The sequence below is a fragment of the Gadus morhua genome, chromosome 22, assembly GCF_902167405.1.
Source record: "Gadus morhua chromosome 22, gadMor3.0, whole genome shotgun sequence".
NCBI lineage: Eukaryota > Metazoa > Chordata > Actinopteri > Gadiformes > Gadidae > Gadus > Gadus morhua.
The window spans coordinates 11,430,612-11,441,065 of NC_044069.1; the positions used below are offsets into that span (position 1 = coordinate 11,430,612).

A 10,454-nucleotide genomic window follows, 5' to 3' on the forward strand; every position below is an offset into this window, starting at 1 on the left:
CCCCTTCCTCTCCCCACCTCCCCCCTCCCCCCCCGCTCCATCACACGGAGCAGAGCCGATCATTGCATCGGGGCCGGTCGCCTAGCAACCTGGCATCCCTCGTCCCCGCCGTCTCCAGGCAACGAGACCTGCGACCATAATCAACCTGCCACCCCGCCCACCCCCTCCTCCCCCCTCTGCTCTTTCTGCTCTCTCTGTACTCTTGTTCCTTCTCTCTCCCTGCTCTTTCTCTCTCTCTCTCTTTCTCTCTCTCTCTCTCTTTTTCTCTTTGCTCTCCTACTGTGTCTCTCTCTCTCGCTCTCTCTCACTGTTTCGCTCTCCTGCTATCTCTCTCTGCTCTCCTTATGGGTCTCTCTCCCTTTTACTCTCTCTCTCTCTCTCTCTCTCTCTCTCTCTCTCTCTCTCTCTCTCTCTCTCTCTATATATATATATATATATATCACTGTTCCTCTCTCTCTCTCTCTCTCTCTCTCTCTCTCTCTGTCTCTCTGTCTCTCTCTCTCTCTCTCTCTCTCTCTCTCTCTCTCTCTCTCTCTCTCTCTCTCTCTCTCTCTCTCTCTCCCCGTGTTCGTGTGCCCATGCTGCTCCCTCCTCATCAGGAACGCACTTACGCTGCTGCACACTTCTGAATACAATCCCGCGGGCCAGAGAGACACAGGTGGAAATGGTCACATTCACAGGCATGAGCACCGAAAAAAGAGGGGAGAGCGAGAGAGATTTGAAGGCTGAGAGAGAGGAAGACATTAAGAAACGCAAATAAGCAGTGCAGGCGCACAGAACGGCATTGTATAAGTAGCGCAACAAAGGCGGGTGCATAAAAATTGTAAATAAAACACAGCGTTGCCCACTGTTTTAATGTCAATGTTCTACACACGCAGTCCCACACGCCTACCAGAGCACGCACACACACACACACACACACACACACACACACACACACACACACACACACACACACACACGATCATACACACAAACACACACAATCATACACACACACACACACATGATCATACACACAAACGCACATAATCATACACACACACACACACACATGATCATACACACAAACACAAAATAATACACACATGTACACAGACACACACACACACACACACACACGCACACACCCACACAATCATGCACACACAATCATACACACGATCACACACACACACACACACACACACACACACACACACACACACACACACATACACACATACATACACAATCATAGACACACAAGGCCCTAGAGGGAGACTCTATTGAGTGTATTAAGTCAGTCAATCCAACACAAGGAGACAGGCGGCGCTTTGCCTGTAAAGCTCAATAAGCTGTAATCAGTGCTCTGGCTCTGCTCACCAACGGCCACCTCCAGTGCCGTGCGACTGTCAACTAGGTCCCCAGTGCTGGGTCTTCAAACACACAGGTCCTCATTACTATTACCAGAAGACAACGGAAAAACTGAACAATAATTGAAGGGATGTGATATTGAATATCACAGGGTTAAAACAAATGAAACACTCCTGAGAGAAGGAGCAGGGCTCTTTCTCTCTGTGTCCTTCATGTTCCAGCTGTTGAATATTCATGTCTACTATTAACAAAGGGAAGGTTTGGGGAACAGAATCATGGACTCACGCAGATAGTCCTCCTGCCCCAGTTTTTCAGTTTTATTCTCTTCTGGTTTCCTCTAAGACTTTGATTTGCTTCTTTTTAAATGAATTCATTGCCCTCAAAGTGCAACGTGGTATATATCTATATGACACACACACACACGCGCACGCACGCACGCACGCACGCACGCACGCACGCACGCACGCACGCACGCACGCACACACACACACACACACACACACACACACACACACACACACACACACACACACACACACACACACACACACACACACACACTCACACACACACACACACACACACACACACACACACACACACACACACACACAGACATTGCCCCATCAGATTACACAGACACACACAGACACAGGGCCTGTGCCACATCCTACTAAGAGCTAACGACTTTCAGGACCAGAGCCCGTTCCCACTTTGTGTGCTTATTTGAACACACACAAACAAAACACACACACAGAGAAACATGCACAAAATCACACACACAGACACATACACAGACACACACACAGAGACACACATACGAATACACACACACACACACACACACGCATACACATTCTCTAATCCCCACCCCCACCCACATAACACACCATCTTTCTCCGTAACAGATGTCTGTATTTAAGCTGATAAACGCACCGCCACTTCTCCAACCACCCCCCACACACAGAACCCCCCCCCCCCACCCACCCCCTGCCTTATTGCCACCCACTGTTCATTATGTCAAACTTTCTTACAATGCTGCACCCCCAGCCACACCCCCGCCCCCACCCCTCCCACACTCTTGTTTTTACGTCGTCGTCGTCGTCCCCCCCCCCCCCCCCCCCCCACGACCCCACCACTTTTCATTCCACCAATCCGAATGCGCTTCAATCCACACCCATTTACCTCCTCTATAAATCCAATCTACACTCATAATTATAGCGACCCCGAGCACAGTGGCGTGGTGGTGGGGGGGGGGGAGTTAGTGGTGGTGGTGGTGTGTGCCCCCCCCCCAGTCCCAGAGCTACATCTTCATCTGTCCAACCTCCCATCCACTCTTCACCATCGCCAACACACACGCACACACGCACAAACACACACACACACACACATTGATATGCATACGTATGTAAATGAATGACACACATGAGTGCACACACCCGACTCCCCGGATACATCCATCAAGGGAGGGCGCGCTAATCATTTTCATCCCCCCCCCACCCCCCCCCACCCCATGCCACACAGACCTACACCATGTGGGGGTCTTAAGTAAGAAGAAGTGGTGTTGAGGGGCGGCCTGACGCATCCGGGGGGACAACAGAGTTCCTGAGTGTGTGTCGTCTCGGGGGGGGGAAGGGGGGGGGGGGGGGGGGGGGGCACCTGCCTGGAGGACCATCTGGGGGCTGAAAAGGTTCCTCTCCTTCATTGTGTTAGCGGTGATTACAGGTCCACAGCGCGTCACAGGACTCTATCCCCTGTACGTCAATACCGCCGAACCGGCGGTCTGGTAGAACCCCGATCAGCACCAGTCCGACCCGAAATAAACCGCAGATCTTCAGGGGAAGGTGTTTCGTTCTGTTGATATCTACCGTCCCGTCCCCACCCCCCGCCTTGTCCCTGTACTATCTCCGACGTTAAACAACCGTTTCCGTGGCTTGTTTGCTGAAGCTCGGAGCCTGTCGGAGAGGTAGTCCAGCTCAGGTGACATGCCTATTCTCCAGGGCACCAGAACTACCACACAGCCCACCAAGCACATATACGTTCTGTTCCAGAGGCTGTGTGTTCGACTAAGGGAGAATAAGGGCTCTATAAGCAGCACTGGAGCAATGGGGGGGGGGGCCTTTGCTATTAATACCCTATGCATTTATTTCAGCCTATTGATGAACCCCCTCTGCCCTGCTTTTGTCTGTGCCTCGCTATGGCTGAGTAAATGGCAGGCTTAGTCAGACGCTCCACTCAGGAGAAGGCTCTGCCCTCCACCCATATGGAGGCAGCTCACACAGATGGAGAGATTGGGAAAGAAAATGCAAAATCGAATACAAGAGTTCAGTGTCCGTGCGCCGGCAGAGCAGCGAAAGTCTCATAAAAAGAAAATAAATGGAAAAAAAAAAGGATTTGCCTTTTTTTTTTGTTGTGTGTGTGTGAATGACGGATCGCAAACCCATACACCTCAAACAGGACAACCCCACCCCAAACACAAACTCACTCACTCACTCACTGACACTCACACACACACACACACACACACACACACACACACACACACACACACACACACACACACACACACACACAACAAAGCACACACACACACTCACTCACTCACTCACACACACAGACAACAAAGTACACACACTTGTGCACGCTCAGTCGCACAAACACATTCGCACGAGTCCCCCCCCCACACGCACACACCCCACCCCCCTCCTCACCTCGTTATTAAACCATGTCAGTGTGAACACCTGCCCTCCCCTCCCCCACTAGCGCTGCCATGTGACACACAAACAGACACACTCACGCATTGACAAACAAACATGGCACTTAATTCTGCCTCATGCTTATCACACTCTCACATCGTCTCCGACAAATAACAACTGAGAAAAGAAGATGCACGTTTCCTGTACAAATTATAAATAAAAGCCCTCACAATTGTTGTTTATATTGTAACACTTGCCCTTGATGATTCCAATAATAATAAAAATAATAATACTAATATTAATAATAATGACCAAAAAGAAGAAAAAATGAAATTATGCATTTAAACAGCAATAGAAATTAGCGCCATGGTAACAGACCCCCGGGGGAGGGGGGGCTGGTGGAGGCTAGGAGCAGAGGGGACAGGAGGCCGAGTTCACCACATGTCCTGGTGCGCGTCGCCGGGCTACCGAGTGCTTCATGGCCTCTGTCGGCAGCGGCAGCCAGCCGGGCCGACCGTCCAGAGCCGTTGGCCTGGTAACAGCAACTCGCCCCGCCAGAGATAGAACAGCGATGGAGCGATAAGAACGGGCCAGACGAAGAGGACATGTTGTCCGCCGCCACAGGACAGAATGACGGCGCAAGACACACAACCACACTTTGCCTTTCCCTTTCTGCTTCCTTTTTTCCCCCTGTTCTGTACTCGTCAAAATCTGCACCTCGTCTCGGAGCAAAATGTGTTTTTCCTCTTTTACGGATTCTCTCACCAATTTCTTGCCGTCCGCACGAAACGAAAATGTGTTTTTGACACTCTTTCTCTCTCTCTCTCTCGCCCTGTCTCTCTCTCGCTCTCTTTCCCTCTCTCTCTCTCTCTCTCTCTCTCTCTCTCTCTCTCTCTCTCTCTCTCTCTCTCTCTCTCTCTCTCTCTCTCTCTCTCGCCCTGTCTCTCTCTCGCTCTCTTTCCCTCTCTCTATCTCTCTCTCTCTCTCTCTCTCTCTCTCTCTCTCTCTCTCTCTCTCTCTCTCTCTCTCTCTCTCTCTCTCTCTCTCTCTCTATCTGAGAGGGGCTCACTCTCTCACCTGAAATTAAACACAAGGCCAGGTGCAAACCCCAGCGCTGCCATCTGTTCACCTCCCTCACTCCCTTGCCGCTCTCTTCTCTTGATTTCTTCTACTGCTCTAACTTTAATTTGTTTGTCATCAACCTTTGCTTGCAGAGTCACATCTTTTGTTATCACCCCACCCATCCTTCCATTTTCACCAAACCCAGCGGGGAATCATCTCAAACAAAAGTAGTGGAAAGAGTCTCCACTAGTGAGCGGAGATGTTTGTTGTTTTTTTAAAAGGCGACAGAAGGTGTTGATGACATCCTTCTTCAGATCCCGCTTCTACATCAAGGTTCTCTCTCTCTCTCGCTCTTACTCTTACTCTCCATCTCTATTTCTATTTCTCTCTCTCTCTCTCTCTCTCTCTCCCTATTTCTCTTTCCCTCTCTCTCTATCTCTCTTTCTATCTTCTAATTGCTCTCATGTTATTCCTTTTGTATCAGCCTGGACCCTGAGATGCCAGAGTTAATTATCCTTTGGCAGTGCAGGTGCAATTAGACGACAATTACATCACAGCTGGTGTGGGTGGGGGTGTGGGTAGCAGCCCCTTTCTTATCCGCATGGGCGTCTTTGTATGTATGGCTGAGTGTGTGTGCATGTGTACCTTTCTATGTGTATGTGTGTGTGTGTGTGTGTGTGTGTGTGTGTGTGTGTGTGTGTGTGTGTGTGTGTGTGTGTGTGTGTGTGTGTGTGCGCTTGCCTGTGTGTGTTTGTGTGTGTGTGTGTGTGTGTGTATGTGTGTGTGTGTGCGCTTGCCTGTGTGTGTTTGTGTGTGTGTGTGTGTGTGTGTGTGTGTGTGTGTGTGTGTGTGTGTGTGTGTGTGTGTGTGTGCACGCTTGCGCATGTGTGTGTGCATGCCTGTGTGTATATGTGTGTGTTTGAGTGAGTGTGTGTATGTTGTCAGCTTACATCTTTTATTTTCTGGAAGGGGAGGGATCTGAAGTGAGAGAGACGGGGGCGGTGGGGGTGGGGGTGGGTGTACCACAGAGGGGTCAACGTGTTTCTGGATGCTCCAGACAAGGCTTAGGTTTGGGGGGGGGGGGGGGGGGTTGAGGGAATCACTGGGGAGAAGGGGGCAGGGAGGGGAGAGACAGAAACGGAGAGAGAGAGAGAGAGAGAGAGAGAGAGAGAGAGAGAGAGAGAGAGAGAGAGAGAGAGATCGAGACGGACAGAGACAGAAACAGATAGGGAAGGGGAGAGAGAGAGTGTGAGAGAGAGATGGAGACGGACAGAGACAGACACAGAGAGCGAGAGAGACTGAAGGAGAGGGATTTAGGGAAGGGGGGGGGGGAAGCCCTGGGGGACCTGCTTGCTGATCCCCCCTCCCCCCATCCCCCTTACTCCCCTGAGCGAGGTCAAGAAGGTCAGACTACTGTCATGCTAATAATGGGATTTATTTTGCTGCCACCCCACCGCGCTCTCCTTTCCTAGTCAATCCCCCCCCCGCCCCCCCGCCTCTACCTGCTACATGATGTACACAACCTCTCCTCCGCTCTCATCTCTCTCTCTCTCTCTCTCTCTCTCTCTCTCTCTCTCTCTCTCTCTCTCTCTCTCTCTCTCTCTCTCTCTCTCTCTCTCTCTCTCTCTCTCTCTCCCTCTCTCTCTAAATGTCTCTCTCCTTCTCTCTCATGTCTCAAACTGAGAGGAGCGGTAGGTTGAAAATAAAAAGCACACACACCGTTACGTCCATCACATCTACAGAGTTAAACGAAGGAGAAATAACCCTGAAGGAAGCGGAGAAAATGTAGTTAATTTAGTTTTTTTTCCAAAGAAACAAGAAAGTAAAAAACTGAAAAAAATGCAGTAAGGAACGTGAAGTGAGAGAATAATAAGAGGAAGAAGACAAAGAATCTGAGAAAAAAAAGCCAGAGTGCTTGTCTGTGTAATTCCAAACCCTGTTCCCGATGCTGGAGTGTGTTATTACGTAGAGGGGGCTGTCGTGTTGTATTTAGCTCCGTAAATGTCACTCCGCCGCACACCTGCTGCCTGCCTATGCTAATACGGCTAGGTTTAACTTTGATTAGCATGCTTGGGGAAGGAAAGGGCTAGATCAATAGAGAGAGACAGAGCCAGCCCGAGAGAGCATGAGAGACACAGCTAGAGAGAGACGGAGCCTAGCCCGAGAGAGAGCGAGAGAGAGAACGACAGCGAGAGCGAGTGAACCTGTAAGAAAGAGCCAGAAGTGGAGAAGAGACTCCAGCGGTATGCCCGCGAGCCGTCTCCTTCCCCGCGCGAGACACGGGGGGAGCGGGATGACTCAGGCCTCGGCTGGGTGGATACGTCTGGATGCATCACATATGGCACATAGGGCCAGCTGACCTTTATAGGAGCGCATCAGCTTAAGGGGAAGTCAAGCCCGCGTGCCAGAGCAAATTAGTTTTGTGTTCAGTGTGTTTCTGATGTCTGTGGGGTGAGTGTGTGTGTGTGTGTGTGTGTGTGTGTGTGTGTGTGTGTGTGTGTGTTTGTGTGTGTGTGTGTGTTTATATAAAGCATTGGGTTCAGAAATGGGCCGAACACGGGGGTGTGTTATTCTGTGTTTGGGTGATGATACACTTACCCCTGGTAGTGTCTTCTGTTCATGCAGTGCATTCTGGGCTTTGAGGGCAGATTCACGTGCACAGTATGTGAGGAAGGCACATCCTGGGGACGGTGGGAAAAGAAGGTGTGATGATTTTAAATAATTTAAATTCGCTGCTCCACTGAATTTTGTTATCAGTTCTTTTTTTTTTTTCATTAAAACCACATCTTTGTAAAAGTGGGCAGCCTCTAAATACATACGATACATGAGACTGCCGTGTTTATTGATTGCTGTTTATTTGTCCAAATCGTTTCAGCCTTCAAGGCTCGTAGTGAACTATGCTGTTGCTGTATTTATTATTAATCTCGGACCAGCCACCAAAACGTTTTGACCTTGTTCAAGAAATGTTTTCATTCCATTTTTAATAGGTTTGATCCAAAGTCCTCTAGCTGTTTTACTAGGCGGTTGTCAGTGGAAATCTGTGTCAAATGTCTCGACTGAGACAATTGTTAAAAAAAAAAAAAAGGGACAACGAAATCTGTGTACGAAACCGGGGTACGTTAAGCCAAGTTAAAGATTCGGTCACTCTTCTCACTGGAGGCAATGTGTGTCGGCTGTCACGCACAATCCAGAAGAGCCTCTGATTAGTCTTTAGGGCTCGTACAAGTGAGAGAGAGGCTCATACAAGTGAGGAATATGCTAACGAATGCCGAAGAGGTGTTCGTTGTTATAGCGATATCCAAAGTGATGTAAAGCTGCTGTATAGACCCAAAAATAGTTGGCAGACGGAGCAAGTGACATTTCACCATCGGCTTTAATTTGCGAGCGCTATTTCAGCCCGTGTCTGCGGTGATATACCCTTTAAAATGGCACCAGAGGGGCAGGTGGGTATCTTTGAAGAAATGCTGGAGCACTCAACTGGTTGCTGTCAAAGGCCCAGGCTGTCAGGAGGCTGCTCACAGACGGGCCCGCCTCCCACTCACCCCCTCTGGCTTCCCAGACTCCCATCCGCCGATCCCTGTCCTTATCAATAAATGAATACCACAAAGGGGTTCCTACCTTTGTGCATGCCCGTGTATTTGTCCTTGATCACCGTCAGCTCATAGATCTTCCCAAACTGTTCGAAGATGGGCTTGAGGTCTTTCTCCTCCAGGTTCCGGGGAATCTGCCCGATGAACAGCTTGATGGCGTCCGCCTCCTTCATTGGGAAGAGGTGGCGAGGTGACGGAGGAAGAGGAGGTGGTGGTGGTGGTGGTGGTGGTGGAGGGTAGGCGGTGGGTGGAGGTATCCACTCTGTCCAGGGGGAGGGGGGGGGAGGAGGAGGAGGGAACAGCGCTGAAAGGCAGGTTCAGGTGGAGGCCGCTTGAGCCACGTCCTCAGCCGTGGGAGACGAGTGGCAGGGCTGTTCACGCTGCGCGACATATACACACACACACACACACACACACACACACACACACAAACACACACACACACACACACACACACACACACACACATTCGTACAGTGTTAAGACATGAAATGTTTGTTGATTTCTGACCAGATTCTGTTATATTTGTGCTATTGTATTTGAGATTTATTAGAGCTCGTGGCAGACATCCTGATTGCATGTATGTACTTCTTTTTTTTTTAATAAGGCAAGCGATAAACAGCCACGGAACATACACTGTGGATGGTTAATAATATATAATCGTGACCTCAATAGTTTGTGTCATCACCCCCAGATAGCTGTTGTGAAACATTGAATGTTAAATGCATAATACAATCATAACTATATATATTTTGGTTTGTCCAGAATCGACTACTACATCTTTATTAAAGCAGATTAAATTAATACCAAACACAAATTGCATGGTAAATAAAAGGTTGTGGATAACAAAATCCTTTGTTGTATTGTCCTTCATGGATTTAGACATTTTGAAGCCCATAGGCTACAGATATGTGACAGTGTGTCAATATAGACTCAAGCTGTCTCTTTCCCAACAGACGGTGACAATGACATAGACGTGATTATCACATTTCATGAAATTGTGTTAGAAGCGTACAAATATATACGTCAAAGAAATCGTACCTGAATTTTGACTGGATGGTGTCCCCTTTTGTTCCTGCGATAATTTCTTGTCCAATTAGATTTTTCTTTTATTTTTGTGAAATGTATGTCTGGAATCTTCTCACAAGTTAGGCCTATATACCACCTATGGCAACGCAACTAACAAATCCAACGGGTCCTTTATCCGGTATGAGCGTGTTTTCCCAAGATCTGTTTGTTTTCTTCTCTTCTTTGTTGACAGATTCTATCCGGAATTTGATTTCCGCTCAAAAAATAAAATATAAAAAATATATACGAAGATGTGGGGTGGAAAAATCCCTGATAAATAAGATTTGTTTTATATGTGAAAACGTACGCTCCCTTGAACGGTGTACGAGGAACGGGCAGTCGCTTACTCCCGGGTTGGTTCTTCTCTGCCTCGTTCTCTGTGTCTGTGTGTAGCTACTCCTTTGACGTCGTAAGCCGGTGTCTCCCTCCCTGTCGATCTCAGCTCCATCCCTCCCTTGGGTTGTACGAGCCGTGATGTCTTCCGCAGGGACCGTCTAAAAATCATTCCCAAGAAACTAGACACACAATTGGAAACCAATTTAATACAAATTGTACAACATGTTTAGATGTGAGTGTGTATAGCTTGCGTGGGAGGAGTTGTAAGTAGAAAAATATGGTACATTGTTCCTCTTTTTTATTTTTGAATTGAATGTGATGAGTGTCAAACTGTTACGGACCGTTG

General features: G+C 48.7%; 1 protein-coding gene across 1 annotated transcript in view; it reads right to left on the reverse strand.

Annotated features, from left to right (window-relative positions):
* Positions 1-7,789, reverse strand: part of celf3a (cugbp, Elav-like family member 3a) — a gene marked incomplete in the record, with an annotated part of 11,675 nt that extends 3,886 nt beyond the window's left edge. Inside the window, 1 exon segment of the mRNA XM_030346797.1 lies at positions 7,713-7,789.
* Between the last annotated feature and the right edge of the window lie 2,665 nt (positions 7,790-10,454).